At 35.1% G+C, this 14750-nt stretch overlaps 2 long non-coding RNA genes across 3 annotated transcripts; one reads left to right on the top strand and one right to left on the bottom strand.

Moving 5' to 3' along the window:
• The first annotated feature begins 4084 nt into the window (after window positions 1–4084).
• On the top strand, window positions 4085–6822 carry LOC146937221 (uncharacterized). Of its 2 annotated transcripts, none has more exons than XR_015030868.1 (3): window positions 4085–4262; window positions 4354–5230; window positions 6485–6822. It is a non-coding gene; the product is annotated as an uncharacterized LOC146937221 (long non-coding RNA). The 2 variants fall into 2 exon arrangements; XR_015030867.1 differs by having other exon boundaries at window positions 4085–4353; window positions 5123–5230.
• Window positions 6823–11403: 4581 nt separating this feature from the next.
• LOC146937220 (uncharacterized) lies at window positions 11404–14498 on the bottom strand. Its single transcript, XR_015030866.1, has 7 exons — window positions 13991–14498; window positions 13811–13906; window positions 13460–13621; window positions 13302–13376; window positions 12501–12719; window positions 12150–12241; window positions 11404–11753 (listed from the first exon to the last, which is right to left on the bottom strand). It is a non-coding gene; the product is annotated as an uncharacterized LOC146937220 (long non-coding RNA).
• Window positions 14499–14750: the final 252 nt, after the last annotated feature.

Raw genomic sequence — 14750 nt, 5'->3', positions numbered from 1 at the left:
AGGGGTGCAAACAGCGTCAGGTCGTGTAGGAATAGCAAGAAAATTCAACTGAAGCAACACTGCAGGCAAAAAAGGGCCCATGCCCAATCCAGGATGCAAACGGGTAGGGTGATGGGTCAAAAAACCCGGTTCGGTTGGCATGAGTATAAAAGTGGAGAGACATCACAAAACACACATAACACACACTTCATTTCTCTCTCTTGATAGATTTTAACAGAGAGAACACTCTCTTCTCTAACCTAGGGACAGTCTGCCGGAGAAGAAAGAGTTGCGGTGGCCGGAAATTCTCTGACGCGGTGGTCCGCCGTAGCGCCGCCGCGTCGGAGCTTCAACCTTATTATTTTTTTTAGTTTTTTCTGGTCGTATCACTCAACTCTTCCTTCTCTATTCGAATCCACAAACAGTTTTTGGAGACAAACAAACCATCAATGTAGATCTAGGGATTTATGAACGAAGATAAACTTCATGTGGCAAGCAACACTTAAACGAATTCGCATATGAACTTGCAGGGAAAGGAGATTTACCTCGTTGGATCAAAACGACCTGGAGATTGGGCTTCTGTAAAGAGGAAAATGCTTCGACTCCTTTTTCCTTCTCACTGGATCCGATCTGTTCTTCTTCTTTAATTTCGGTTCCGATCTGCTATCTTTTCTTTTGCTCCGTTCCGATCTGCTTCAGCTTCGTTCTTCTGTGCGTGTTTCAGTTCCGATTCCTTCTTGTTCCATGAACTTAGTTTGCTGATTTTGGTGATTGTTGTTTGAGATCGAAAAGCAGTGTTGTGTTAGGGTGATTGATGAAGGTCGTTGGTGGTGGTTGAGTGGTTTGAGTGGTGGTTTAAATTGGTTAGGGTGGTGGAGTGGTGGTGGAATGTGTTGGTTACGGTGGTGGAGTGGTGGTGGAATGTGTTGGAATGTGTTTGTTACGGTGGTGGAGTGGTGGTGGAATGTGTTGGAATGTGTTTGTTACGGTGGTGGAGTTTGTTGGAAGAGAGAGAAAGAAGTTTTCTTTCTCTTTTTTTTCTGATTTTTTTTGTGCAATTTTTGGGAAGTGTGAAAAATGAATGATGAAAATTGACCATTGACTGCATTTATAAGCCTGTTGACTGAACCTTTGGACTAATAGCAGTTGGACACGTGGCATAACTTTGTAACAAACTCTTGGACAAATGAGACACTGACATGTGTACTGGACTAATAATTTGGACAATATGGACTAAAATGCAATTTTTAGGAATTTTAGGACTTAAAACGAAAATAAAAATAAAATGAATTAAAATTGGTAACCGGAAAATAACGTAAAGCGAAACTATTAAAATTGACAAAACGGACTAAAACGAACCAATGACTTAAATGAGGTACTTTAAAGTAGCCTCTCTCTGCCGAAATTTCGTGTGAAAAGACCAAAATGCCCCTGGGGGCTAAAACAACTAAAAATGACTCAGATGCAATTTTAAAATGGATTTTTAACAGGGAATTAAAGCAAGAGCTTATACAAGCAAAATTAAAAGACTCAGAGACAATGTTTAGAATTTAAACAGGGTTTTAACACATGAAAAGACTAAAATGCCCCTAAGGGCTAAACTGACTCAAAATGACTTCGAATGCAATTTTTGAAATGGATTTTGACATGAAATTGAAATGAAGACTTATTCAAACTATTTGAAAGGACTCACACAATTTTTCAAAGATTGAAAGAAATTTTAACATAGGAAATGACTAAAATGCCCTTTTACATGAATTTTGCAAATAATATTGAAATAAAATGCAAAGAAAGATGTAATTGATCAGAGATATATTAAATGACTTGAAATGCAAGATAAGAAGAATTGAGTTAGTATTTTTAGGTCCAAAATTAGGGTATAACAGCTGCCCCTATTTAAGTTTCTTTGTCCGGAGAGTCAAGAGACGAGGTCTTTGACTTGACGGGACGAAGATACTTAAATATTAACATTTGCACTGTTTTTGGACATAAAAATACGCTCTTAGATTTTGAAAACATGAATGCCATGCAACATTTTGATTATGAATGCAAGACAAGCAACTGGAGTCTAACAGAGCATGTCATATCACCGGGGATTTAGGTAGACATTGACAGGGTAGACAAACCAGGGGACAAAAGATAAGTACAAGCTGTTCTTTGGATCGAACCTGCCACTTGACCGAGAGATACAAACAAGAGATGGGTACAAGCTGTTCTTTGGATCGAACCTGCCACTTGACCAAGGAAATACAAACAAAAGATAGGTACAAGCTGTTCTTTGGATCGAACCTGCCACTTGACCAAGAAATACAAACAAGAGATGGATACAAGCTGTCCTTTGGATCGAACTTGCCAGTTGACCAAGAAATACAAACAAGAGATGGATACAAGCTGTTCTTTGGATCGAACTTGCCACTTGATTGAAAACATAGCCATATAGGTAGATACAAACTATTCTTTGGATCGAACTTGCCACTTGATCGGACACTACACCATTTGTTGTCTCTGGCAACACTTTTTTAGGGGACGTATAAAAATAGTCCCCTAAAAGTGTCTAAGGCAACGATTTATGATTGTTGCCAAAAATATTTTCGCAACCCCTGAAAAACGTCCCCTAAAATACTTTTGGGGACGATTTTGGAGCGTTACACTTTTATTTCTTTGGTGACAACCATTAATTGTCCCCTTAGATACCTTTGGGGACAATTTTGGAGTGTTACACTACTATTTCTTTGGTGACAACCATTAATTGTCCCCTTAGATACTTTTGGGGACAATTTTAGATTGTTGCATAAAAATTTGACCAACATAAATTTTTAGGTGGCAATCATCCCTCCAAGCCTTTTTACCAAAAAAAAAAAAAAATGAAAATTGACACAGCTAGGAGTTGAACACAAAACCTGTAGGACGGACAAGACATTCTTTAAGCAACCCACCACATACTTTTTTTTTTGTTGATAAAATTTACTTTTTTTATATTATATTTAACTATTCCACCTTGAAAACACAACCACTATGCTCATATGATTCAAGTGGTTAATTTAACTCTTTAACGCATAAATAAAAAAAGTTAATATAACTCTTATTTTAAATTATAACATATTGTTAATGTTTCTAATTTATTTTATTTATAATTAAAATATATATACGTATTTTTTTAATACTGTTGTTTCTCTCTAAACATATATATTAAAACTAGAATAAATTTCTAATATTTATTTAAAATATAGATTTTGTCAAAAAAAACAAGGATATGATATTTGTCAAAAAAAATATAGATATAATAATGTCATTGTAAGCTTAGTTCAGTTGGTAAGGACGTTTCATAATATATGTAGTGGTCGGGGTTTGAACCTCGGGCACCCCTTATATTCCTTTTAAAAATAAATTTCTAGCCACAAGACTATTTGACAAAACAATAAGGCTAAAATTACACCAGAAGTCATTTAAGTTATTTAATTGTAATAAACTAGTTTTTAAGTTTTTGTCCATAACAATTAGGTCTCTTAAGTAGGTCTCTTAAGTTAATAATATGTAAAAAGTTGGTTATTTATGTTTTTACGTACCAATTATTTACTTTAAGTTATTTAAATGTAATAATTTGGTGAATTTTATATCTTAAAAATGTAAGTTACTCATGGCCTAAAAGTTTCAATGAAATAATTTAAAATTCCTAAGTGTTAGAAAAATATTAAAGGGACTAGTTTGTTACAATAAATTAACTTAAATGACCTATGTGGTACGGAAAAAAGATAAAATCCAATTTGTTACAATTAAGAGCCCGTTTGTTATATTTTTTTTCAAAAAAAATCTTTTTTTTAAATAATCAATTTTTAGAATAACAATAACATTCTTTCAAAAAATAAAATAACAATAACATTCTTTCAAAAAATAAAATAACAATAACATTCTTTAAAAAACTAAAAACTAATAATAGTAACATTCTTAAAAAAATTATTTGAAAACAATAAAAATTATTTAAGAAATATTAATAATATATTTCTAAATAAAATAAAATAGTGTATAAATAAAACCCCAAAATTTTAGGGGATATAAAAATTAGTTATAGAAATAAATCTTTCCTATGAATATGATGACACGCATAACGCCTTCCTATATTGTTTCAGAACCCATTGAGCCTCAAACCTTCCAGATCAATCGTTCGTGAAAATCCATGTTTCAATCGTTCCAACGTTCACCCGAATCGTTCCAGAATCACTCTCGTTCCTCTTCAAACCCAGATCTACAATCTGACACCCATCTTTTGATTGAAATAGAACGAGGTAATTAGAAACCCTAATCTCTTGATTCAGCTTCTAATCGTAGCAAAACGAGACCAGGACAACCTTAATCTAACGCACCTTCCAATTGCAGGTTTTTGTTCTTATGTCAACTCTAGCTTTCTTATTTAGTTGATTTGTTTTTGCAAATTTTATGTATTTTACCTAAGAATAAAAATCCTTGGAGGACTCTGATACATCCTATTTGGCTTATTTTTGTTTGGTATGTATCAAACACATTAAATTTGATTTCACTCTATCTTATCATTTAATATTTTTTATTTTTTATTTTTGACAAAATTTAATATTTTTTATTAAGTATTGTGTCAGGCAAATGAAGGTTGAGAAAGGTAGGATGTATTCAGTTTTGTGCTATATAATGCAAGGTAGGATATTTTAATTTTGAGTGGCCAACATTAGGAATGAGTGGATAACAAAGAAATTTAGGATATGCAACATTTGTAGTTTAAAATATCTTGTGTTTAAGTAATTTTAGCATGTATGTTAAACACTAGTTCCTTAAAGATGGATTTAGCTTTGTTACTATAATGATGTGATTTTTTTGTTTCATGGTGAATATGAGTGGCGAAGAGGCCTTGAAGCTGACGGTGACACAATCACAAAATTAAGAAAAGCAATTGGCAGACTTGAATGAGATTAATTAGTTAACTTCATTTTGATTTCTTTATGAGATTAACTATTAAAGATAGTAGTCCTTGAAGAAGCTTTTTTGTGCTATTAATATCCTTGTTTTGTTAAGGTGTTGGCATCAGGATTTTTATTATTATGTTCATCAGTTTTCTTTTCCTCTTTTATGATGTTCCTTATATGTACTAAGATCTTTCATTCTCTAAAAATTTCAGTTTGATTTAGAAATATTTTCTACTGAATCACCGCATCAGAACTCTACGGTCGCTATTGTGTCCTCTCCTTCAAAGGGTGGGTCACTATTTTGTCCTCTCCTTCAAAGGGTGAGTCTTATATTCTTTTAAAATATTACTATTACGTTATACCATTATTTCATGATTTATTACTACTCAGACTTGATAGCTATCAATTTTGACATATAATGATGCATTTTTAAACCACATATAGTGCGCAAACTCGATGGCTTTGACATGATTTGTAGTAAGTGAAAAAAATTTGAAACTTTGTTTGGAGCATATAGGATATTGAAGCTACAACTACTGCATACTTACGAACCTTTTAATTGATTTGAGATCTCATTATTTTCTTTATGCGAGGATTGAAATTGTAGTTTACTTGGCATTGATTAAAAAATCTGAAGAAACATCAAAGAAGCTAGAACTTTATATGTCAATTTCAAATTTGTCTTTAGATTTGGAATATATGTCTTGTTTAAGCATGTTTGTTTGAATATATGTTAGGTTCAAAGATACATTGAGACTATATGCGTTGATAATGATAGTTGTTGGAAGTTTAGTATTGTATTTCAACTGGAGTATTACTTTCACTTCAAAGAACGTCGTTCATAAGTTTGTTTTGATATAATTGATGTTTTAGAGTATTAGAAGCTCACCTTGTTTGATGTTTAATCTTGACTAATAGTAACCTTAGTTGAACTAGTTTGGCTGATATTAATAAAGCGATAAGCTAAATTAGTTACGATTTGCCTATAGTCATGGCATGAATGATTTAAGTCTGCATGGTTGTTGGAGTCGTTAAGTTAAATATAAGCTTGAATTACTTGAAAGGAAATTAGCTATGGACTTTTACGTGGTTTCAATTCTAATTATTAAAGTGACATAGATTTAGTAAAAAAATTAGCTTAGTTCGGATTGGGTTGAAATTGTTTGTGATGAAAGATGTCTTGTATGGAATGTATATTGTATTATGAATGATTGTATGAATTTCCTTGAGTGAATTGTTGTTGATGTGAAATTGCTTGATGTGTTACAAAATCTATTGTGGACTTAAGCTATTTTGCAATAAGTTAATTAAAGGATGTGTTACAAAATTTGTATACCAAAGGAACAAAATTGTAGTTTTTATTTAAATAGGGGCTTGTAATGATGAAATTAGGAAGGAAAAAATGTAAATTGGTTTTTCCGTTTTTCTTGTTTACCGTTCTGTTTTAGGAGTATTTTACTTGTTGTGGTTGTTTTTATTTGTGCGATGTATAGCTCTTGATGACTTCCTTATTGTCCATTGAACCAATACTATCTATGGTTGATGTATTTTATTGTACTTTCTTATGTAACAAGGTATGATTGAAGATGATGAAAATGACGATGTAGATGATGAATTTCAAGATGAAGGCGTAAATAATGAATTTCAATAGGATGTTGTAGGTGATGAATTTCAAGAGGACGGCATAGATGTTGGTGAATTTCAAGACAAAGTTGAATGATTTTTTATTTAGGCTTGAACTTTAAAGCGTTAAACTAGTCCGAATTATGTATTTTGTTAGGCTTGTACTTAGTATAGTAATGTAGACATTTTGTTTACTTCCGTGTTGATTTATTGTTTGAACTCATGCACCAAGAATGAATGTTTTGACTTAACGTTATTATAATTTAACTTTCGTGGATATGTAGTTAAATTCGATCTTGTTTGAGCTATAACAGTTTAAATTTAAATTTATTATATTTTCAAATACACGCTATGGCTACAATATTGTGTTGTAATACCTGTTTTACTCTAAGGCAACGTTTTGAAATTGTAGCCACCAATGGCAACGCTTAAAAGCGTAACCGTAGATACTATGAGAAAACCGTCCCCTATTCTTCTGGTATAGGCGACGTTTCTAAAAAGTGTGCCTAAAGAGTGTCAAAAATCGTCCCCAAAGACAATAGGCGACGCTCGTATAGGAGACACCTGAAAAGCGTCCCCTATTCGTTTAGGCAACGCTTTTGGTAGTTCAGGCAACGCTTTTAGACTGTTGCTGAAGAGGATAAATGGTGTAGTGGGAGATATAGACAAAGGGTAGATACAAGTTGTTCTTTGGATCGAACCTGCCACTTGATCAATACCACAACATGTAAGTAGGTGCAAACTGTTCTTTGGATCGAACCTGCCGTTTGACCGATAACAAAACATAAGCAAGGGTTCAAACTGTTCTTTGGATCGAACTTGCCGTTTGACCGGTAATATAGACATATAAGCAGGTACAAGCTGTTCTTTGGATCGAACTTGCCACTTGACCGATAACAAGATACAAATTGGAAGTTGGATTTAGAAAGACACCAATTGAGGGTAAATTGTCATTGACTTGATTTGAAGATAGACATGACCATTTTTGTTGGCCCAAAAGCAAATTGAGAGTGAATTGACATTGATTTGAATTGAATTGAAAGTTTAAGATTGAAAGAGAGATTGAGAATGGAGATTGAGCAGAGACATAGACATAGACATTGGATTGGAGAATTGAAATTGGCATTGAGATTGGATTGGAATTGAATTGAAAATTGAAATTGACATTGACATTGAGATTGGATTGAAATTGGATTGAAAATTGAAATTGACATTGACATTGAGATTGGATTGAAATTGGAGATCAAGTTGAAATTGAAATTGAGATTGCTTCGAAATGAGATTGAATTGAATTGGAATTGAGATTGCCTCGAATTAGGATTGGATTGAATTGAATTTGAGAGTTGAGATTGCATCGAATTTGACAGTTGAAATGATTTGAAATTGAGATTGGAGAGTTGCGATTGCATCAAATTTGACAGTTGAATTTGAATTTGACAGTTGGAATTGAAATTGAAATTGAAATTGAGTTTGACAGTTGCAATTTGGATTGAGTTGAAATTGGGAACTGAGTTGGATTGAAAGTTGAAATTGGAAATGCAACATGTGTGTATGGTATAGCAAGATTATTAAATGTATGAGCACATAAAATGCATGATTATGCATGTATGAATGCTTGAAATGCATGATTGGTTTGTAACTTGACAGAGAAGTTTCACAGAGATAGACAAAACATTGGAAGATTGGGCACGTAGTGGCTCGTGCTGCAACATATTCACAGGGGAAAACCTCTTTGGAGAGACCGTCGTTGAGAGACGTATCGAAACCATGGCTGAGGGCAATAAACTTGTAAAGGAGGGACCCTTGGAAAGTTCTTGGATACAGGTCGCCGTTGCCAGGCGTGTCAGTGCTGGGTAAACATTGGACGTTCGCATCTGTGGTCAATGCTTTTATATTCTTTCATTTTTCATTTTCAAACCCCATTTTTGCCTGAACTGCCCTTTCGGGTTTTCGATTCACCGGGGAATAAAATTCTTTTCATTGCCCCATTTTTGCCTGAATTGCCTTCATAGGTTGTCAATCAGCGAGGTGCTCATTTTTGCCTAAGCCGCCCTTTCGGGTTTTCAGCTTAGCGAGCTTTTCATTTTCATTTTTTTCAATCTTTTCATTTTCATTCTTGCCATTGACCACAGATCATCATGGGGAGTAACCTGCTTGTAACAAGAATTGAAATAGACATTGACATTCATTTATTCATGCATGTTTCATTGAAATGTACCTTGTTGCTCAGGTTTGCTTTCAAAATAGACAGGAAAAGATTTTCAATTTTCAAAAATGTTTGTTTCAGATATTGACATTATCAAAATGGAAAGAAAATATTTTGTATATAGCATTGAAAGTAGAAAGAAAGACAGAGTTTCAATCAATAGCACAGGCTCAAATTGATGTAGAAGAGTGAGGGTCAGCCAAAGGCATGACTTCACGGATTTATAAAGTTTGGAAAATGGTAATTTTATTGGTTGGTGATACATTGAACACGATGACCGCTATATTTCCTAGAAATTTTGAATTCACAAGTACAGAAGCTTCTGATGAAGACGATCATTGACAGTTGCAGATGCCCCAAGGGGTGATGGTGATTTGCCAGATATAGTTACTTGTCATTTTATTGTCAACCTCATTTTTGCATGAACCGCCCTTTCGGGTTTTCGGCTCATCGAGGCGCTCATTCTTGCCTGAGTTGCGTACAATCTCAGCGAGCTTTTTCATATTCATTTTTTTTTTGTCCCTAACTTTTGCCTAGATCGCCCTTTCGGGTTTTCGATCCACCGGGAAGCGCATTTTTGCCTAGGCCGCCCTTTCGGGTTTTCGACCTACCACGCTGTTCTTTTCTTTCTAGACAAAGTATTTCTTGACTATATCAGCATTAACAGGATTTGGGAGTTCAACACCATCCATGTGTGTAAGAATCAAAGCACCACCAGAGAAAGCCTTCTTGACAACATAAGGACCTTCATAGTTAGGCGTCCACTTGCCCCTTGGGTCAGGTTGCTGGCTTATCCTTCTCTTCAATACAAGTTTGCCTTCCTTGAATTCTCGAGGTCGGACTTTCTTGTCAAACGCATTCTTCATTCGTACTTGATACAACTGTCCATGAGCCATAGCATCCATACGTTTCTCTTCAATCAAATTCAATTGGTCATACCGACTTTGACACCATTCAGCCTCAGTTAATTTTGCTTCCATGATCACTCGAAGAGATGGAATTTCCACTTCTAGAGGGAGAACTGCTTCCATACCATATACAAGAGAGAAAGGAGTTGCCCCGGTTGAACTGCGCACTGTAGTACGGTAACCATGCAAGGCGAAAGGTAGCATTTCATGCCAGTCTTTGTAAGTAGTGACCATCTTCTGAACAATCTTCTTGATGTTCTTGTTAGCAGCCTCAACTGCACCATTCATCTGAGGTCTATAAGGAGAAGAGTTGTGATGTTCAATTTTGAATTCTTCACATAAAGCTTGCACCATGTTATTGTTCAGATTGGAACCATTGTCAGTGATGATCTTGTTAGGAACACCATATCGACAGATGATGTTATTCTTGATAAACTTGACAACCACTTGCTTGGTCACATTTGCATAGGAGGCAGCCTCGACCCACTTGGTGAAGTAGTCAATTGCCACTAGAATGAAACGATGTCCGTTGGAAGCTTTTGGTTCAATTCTTCCGATCATGTCAATGCCCCACATAGAGAAAGGCCATGGGGAAGATATGACATTGAGAGCGTGTGGAGGCACATGAATCTTTTCAGCATAAATTTGACATTTGTGGCATCTCTTAGCATGTTTGTGGCAATCACGCTCCATAGTTATCCAGTAATAGCCGGCTCTTAACAGTTTTCTTGACATGTTGTGACCCGAAGCATGGGTCCCAAAAGTGCCATCATGTACATCATGCATCAATTTCTCAGCTTCTTATTTGTCAACACACCTCAACAAGACCATGTCATAGTTCCTCTTGTATAGGATTTCTCCGTCCAGAAGGAATTTGCTAGTCCATCTTCTCAAGGTCTTTTTATCCCTGTTGGAAGCACCAGGTGGATATTCATGATTCTGCAAGAACTGTTTGATGTTATAATACCAAGGTTTTCCATTATTCACATCTTTATCAGCTTGATCTGGCATATTTTCAATAGTAAACACATGAGCGGGTCTATCAAGACGTTGTACTTTGATTACGGGCACGTCTTTCCAGTGATTGACACGAAACATGGAAGACAAAGTAGCAAGAGCGTCAGCCATCTGGTTTTCATCCCGAGGGATGTGGTGCAACTCAACCTTGGTAAAGTATGTCAACAGACGTCTTGCATAGTCACGGTATGGGATCAGCTTCTCATGATGAGTCTCCCATTCACCCTTTATCTGATTAATAACAAGTGCGGAATCTCCATAGACGTCAAGGTGCTTAATTCTCAGATCAAGGGCTTCTTCAATGCCCAAGATGCATGCTTCATATTCAGCTATATTATTCGTGCATTCAAAGGTTATTCGAGCAGTGAAAGGAATGTGGTGCCCCTGCGGAGTTAGAATTATGGCCCCTATCCCTTTACCATAAGCATTCACAGCACCATCAAATACCAACCCCCATTTGCTATTGGCACTACAAAAAACGCGCTTGGATTGCGGCGGTTTTTCTGCTATTTTGCGGCGGTTTTTAACCTCCACAAGATGTTTTGCGGGAGTTTTCAAAACCCCCGCTTATACTAATCCCACAAATTATTTGCGGGGGTTTTTGGTGACCGCTGGTATCTTATATAATTTGCGGGGGGTTTTTAGGCGGAGGTTTAAAACCCCCTCAAATTGTAAAAAATGTTTTAAAAAAAAATTATCACAAAACTCAAACTTTAACTAAAAAAATCCATTTAAAGTATAGCGATAGTAACAAAAAAAATATACTATAAACATAAAATATGATGATACAACTCAAGATTCATAATACCAAAAATGAAATCTTATACTAAATGAACAAAAAACATTAAACATTCCTAGAACTAGATGATCCTCTTGTTTCTCTTTCCAAGCTACCTGCACATAATGGAATCTTTCTACATAATCCCCAACAACATTCCTACTTCCTAGCAGACAGTATTGTTGCTACACCAGCTTCCAACACAAGATGCCATTCCTTTCTCTGCAACTTTGGAACCTTCTTTATCTACAATCTTTCGAGAAGACTTCTTCCCACTACTTGAAGTTCATTTCTTCCTCTTGTTCCTTGGTCTGTTATGAAGTAAGTTCTCATTCTCAGCATTATGACTACTGACTGATAAACTCATAATAAATATCAGAAAATATATTTGTCCATTCACAATGTATGAAAAAGGTAAACAAACCCAACTTTCATTATAAACCCAACAAATCAACATAACAGATAAATCAATATAAACCCAACAAATCTACTTTTAACAATATAAATTCAACGAATTGTTTCAAATCTGGAAAATATGTGTAGCAAGCTATCATTGATCCTTGTCTGTAGGAATAAAATTGAAGAGCTTTTAAAATTTACAACCAAGCTTTTATTATTTGAACCAGTTTCCAATTGCCCTAAAAACAACCTATTACAATAAAAAAATCAAAGAAAATCAAGAATGATGAACGGATAAAGGAACTGACCAAAAATTCCATTTCAAACAGAAGCCTCTCTATGCTTTCAAGCAAGCGTTTTTTGTAGTGAGCAAATCAATACAGCAAACTACGACGGAAATCTGAACCCAAAAAACCATAAAATGTGAGAATTGAATAGCCACTTTCCAAACTTTAACCCTCTAAATTACCAAAACTATCAAATAATAATCTTTGTGGCAGGGGGGCCTTGAGCATTTGTTATCCCATATTTTGGACTCAGATTTACATACAAGTATGGTAATTGATACTTCAAATGTAACTCAATTAAGAGAGCGCAGAGAAATAATATTTCCCATTACAGGATTGGAGTAAAAAATCAAATGCTTGATTAGTGCTTACCTTTCATACTCATAACCAATATCCGGCAATTTATCCTTACTAACTTTAGAGAGATGACTACTAAGAAAGTCCACGAACAGGGTTTTGAATGTGTGACACAAGAAAGTCCACGAATAGGGTTTTGAATGCGTGACACGTCTATGAGATCCTTCGAAAATCCATAAAAATGGCTTCCTTTGATTTGATTTATACATATCCCTTACTGTACAGATTAGATACCTGATCATAATCATAAAATTAACATCCAATAAGCAACAAGCCGAGCTGTCAAAGAGTCATCACATGGAGAAGAACAATGAAAAATGCAAACAAAAAGAAAAAGAGCTCATGCCAATTCTTTTCATACTACAAATTTATGCTTTAGTTAGTTTAAGAAAACTATAACAAGCTAAACATATTGCTGCTATTCCAAAATCACAATGAAGTTTACAACTTAACAAAAACCATAGCCATAACCATGTTCAACTAAAGAGTAAAATCCTGAATGAATTCATAATGAATCCAAAAGAAAATCAAATAAGCCTTCAGGTGAATTCAATTACTCAAGATTGAATTCAAACAGTAAAAACAAAAAAGATATAAACAAAAAAATAGCTACTAAATCCATATCAAAGATCAGAACTTTCAATAACAATGTCTAAATAAGTGATAGCATGGAACTTTGCCAAAGCATCTAAAGAGTAAGCAAGCATATAATGTCCTACAAGACAAAGTATAGTATGGAACTAGAATAAAATAAGAACATTAGCAAAAACAGGCCAAAAACTATAAGAAACTGATTAAGTTCTCAAGAATCCTCACGTTGTACTTCAGGATGTAGAATGATGTATCACTAGCAATTGTTACTAGATCACCACTATCAGCCCAGTAGAGGTTCTGACACATTAACAAATTAAATCAAACACCGAAAAAGGAGAGAGAAAAAGTAGAACTAGATGTCACCTAATCAAAGAACTTACTTTCACATTGACATCAATGCGGTAAATCAACCTGCATTCAGCCCAATCATAAAAGAAGACGAAATCATTCGAACATATTGCCAGTTAAGTGCCGCCAAATATCCGTTCGGCTGAAAATGTTCGTACACTCTTCTATTCTTGAAATACCAATTATTTACACTCCTATAGACTAGAGTTAGTAGTTGGAACTCAATCTCTTATATAAATCAAAAACCCCAAATTAGAAACCCTAAATCCCAAATTGAAGGAGCACATGAATAACAAATCCCAAATCTAAAACCCTAAAACCCGAAATCAGAATCTAGCAGCAAACAAATCAATATTCAAAGATGGGTATTGTGATTCACTTACCTTTATAGATGAGTTTTGAGTGAGAAGAATGACTTAACATCCAAATTTTGACTGTTCTTAATCCCAATTTTTCATTGAAATCAGCCACATCAAACCCTATAATCATCAATCTCATTAAAAAAATTCAAAGACATGACAATTGATAGAACAAATTGATCTATGGAAAAGGAATAAAAATACCTTTATAAGGGAGAGGGTGATGGAGCGATGAGAGGGTTTCCTTCCTGGGGGTTGACAGCGGCGTAGGGTTTTTGAAGGGTGAGAGTGAGAAGGGTTCCTTCATGAGAGTGAGAGGATTGACAGAGGTGAGAGGTTGCAAAGAGAATGAGATGAGGTCGATGAGATAAGATGGGATTTTGGGTTTCCATGTAGTGAGTGAGAAGAGATTTCATGAACTGGAAGTGAGAAGGTTTTGGGGAGAGAGAGAGATATTGATATGTTTATTTTGTTTTAATGAAATAAAATAAAATAGAGGGAAGTGAAAAACATAAGTGCGCCATCCGTGAAAATCAAGCGGGATAGGTGAAAAAGCGAAAAAAATCCCTTCAATTTTGTGGAGGTTTCAAAACCTCCGTAGATTGATTTGTATTTGTCACCACGTTAAGCCAATGCGTCACTTATTCAACCATTCTGCGGGGGTTTTCTAAAACTCCCTTAAAAAAACCGCCGCAATCTAGCGCGTTTTTTGTAGTGTGGGGTCCGGCCCTTCATTAATCAGTGGTTCTTCACAGTCTTTTGCTTTCAGATACATGATCTCTTCATCAGGGAAATAAAACTTAATTGGCTGGTAATCATCAAGAGGCTGATAAGCAAGATGCTCAGCAAGGACACTTCCTTTGATCGCTTTCTGAGCTTTGTACACAATATCATATTCAGACAACAACATTTGCCAACGTGCAATCTTTCCAGTAACAACAGGCTTCTCAAAGATATACTTGAT

Source organism: Medicago sativa, chromosome 3 (genome assembly GCF_051527215.1).
Source record: "Medicago sativa cultivar Bolivia chromosome 3, Bolivia_mono, whole genome shotgun sequence".
NCBI lineage: Eukaryota > Viridiplantae > Streptophyta > Magnoliopsida > Fabales > Fabaceae > Medicago > Medicago sativa.
Note: the sequence above shows the minus strand (reverse complement) of the source record. Positions and strands in the feature narration are given on the sequence as shown.